Source organism: Micropterus dolomieu, unplaced genomic scaffold, assembly GCF_021292245.1.
Source record: "Micropterus dolomieu isolate WLL.071019.BEF.003 ecotype Adirondacks unplaced genomic scaffold, ASM2129224v1 contig_5741, whole genome shotgun sequence".
In the NCBI taxonomy this organism is placed as follows: domain Eukaryota; kingdom Metazoa; phylum Chordata; class Actinopteri; order Centrarchiformes; family Centrarchidae; genus Micropterus; species Micropterus dolomieu.
The window spans coordinates 1-1,527 of record NW_025734730.1 but is presented as its reverse complement, the minus strand read 5'-3'; the positions used below and the strand labels follow the sequence as shown (position 1 = coordinate 1,527).

At 55.5% G+C, this 1,527-nt stretch overlaps 2 non-coding genes across 2 annotated transcripts; both read left to right on the top strand.

The window, feature by feature from the left end:
- The first annotated feature begins 465 nt into the window (after positions 1–465).
- LOC123964853 lies at positions 466–584 on the top strand. The gene has a single exon (XR_006823551.1). It is a non-coding gene; the product is annotated as a 5S ribosomal RNA (ribosomal RNA).
- A 589-nt stretch (positions 585–1,173) lies between these two features.
- Positions 1,174–1,292, top strand: LOC123964854. The gene has a single exon (XR_006823552.1). It is a non-coding gene; the product is annotated as a 5S ribosomal RNA (ribosomal RNA).
- Positions 1,293–1,527: the final 235 nt, after the last annotated feature.

The window sequence follows — 1,527 nt, the reverse complement described above, 5'->3', positions numbered from 1 at the left end:
TGCTGTGTAAATGTTACATCGTGTTTTGAAGGCCCTTCTGGGGTGTGCAAAGGTAGCTTACGGCCATTCCGGCCTGGGACTGCCCGATCTCGCCTGATCTCGGAAGCCAGGCTTGGCAGGGCCTGCTTAGGACTTGGACGGGAGAGCGTCTGATCCTGGCTAGGGAGTTCCAGGCGGACTGGATCCTTTTCCTGAATGTCCACCCAGGAATGAGCGTCTGTTTGTGAGTGAGGACCTCCGGCTGAAGGTGGCCTTGTCGCTGTACCCATACCCGGGAACGGGTGCCTATTCCTGTCTGTGGACTGCCAGCGTGAACGGTGTCCCGGTTCCTGGATGTTTATCCAGGAATCAGTGCCTGTGGATTCCAAGTGACTCTGGAGCACCTTGGACATTATGGTCAGAATACGTTTTTTGTCAATTAGCCATAGAACATCTTTTGAAGGGCCGTTTGGGGGCGCCTGAGTGGCTTACGGCCACACCGCTCTGGGAGCACCCGATCTCGTCCGATCTCGGAAGCTAAGCAGAGCAGGACCTGGTTAGTACTTGGATGGGTGACCGCCTGGGAATACCCGGTGCTGTAAGCCCTTTTCGCTTCGCCTTCGAAAAACAGCAGAGGGCGCTTCGGTGAAAGGAGATCTTTTGAACGTCTCTTTAGGAAACAGCAGGGGGCGCTGCTGCTGCTTCTTTTTCTCCCTATCCTGTACACAGTGCTGTGTAAATGTTACATCGTGTTTTGAAGGCCTTTCTGGGGTGTGCAAAGGCAGCTTACGGCCATTCCGGCCTGGGACTGCCCGATCTCGCCTGATCTCGGAAGCCAGGCTTGGCAGGGCCTGCTTAGGACATGAACGGGAGAGCGTCTGATCCTGGCTAGGGACTTCCAGGCGGACTGGATCCTTTTCCTGAATGTCCACCCAGTAATGAGCGTCTGTTTGTGAGTGAGGACCTCCGGCTGAAGGTGGCCTTGTCGCTGTACCCATACCCGGGAACGGGTGCCTATTCCTGTCTGTGGACTGCCAGCGTGAACGGTGTCCCGGTTCCTGGATGTTTACCCAGGAATCAGTGCCTCTGGATTCCAAGTGACTCTGGAGCACCTTGGACATTATGGGCAGAATACGTTTTTTGTCAATTAGCCGTAGAACATCTTTTGATGTGCCGTCTGGGGGCGCCTGAGTGGCTTACGGCCACACCGCTCTGGGAGCGCCCGATCTCATCCGATCTCGGAAGCTAAGCAAAGCAGGGCCTGGTTAGTACTTGGACGGTTGACCGCCTGGGAATACCCGGTGCTGTAAGCCTTTTTCGCTTCGCCTTCGAAAAACGGCAGAGGGCGCTTCGGTGAAAGGAGATCTTTTGAACGTCTCTTTAGGAAACAGCAGGGGGCGCTGCTGCTGCTGCTGCTGCTGCTGCTTCTTTTTCTCCCTATCCTGTACACAGTGCTGTGTAAATGTTACATCGTGTTTTGAAGGCCCGTCTGGGGTGTGCAAAGGCAGCTTACGGCCATTCCGGCCTGGGACTGCCCGATCTCGCCTG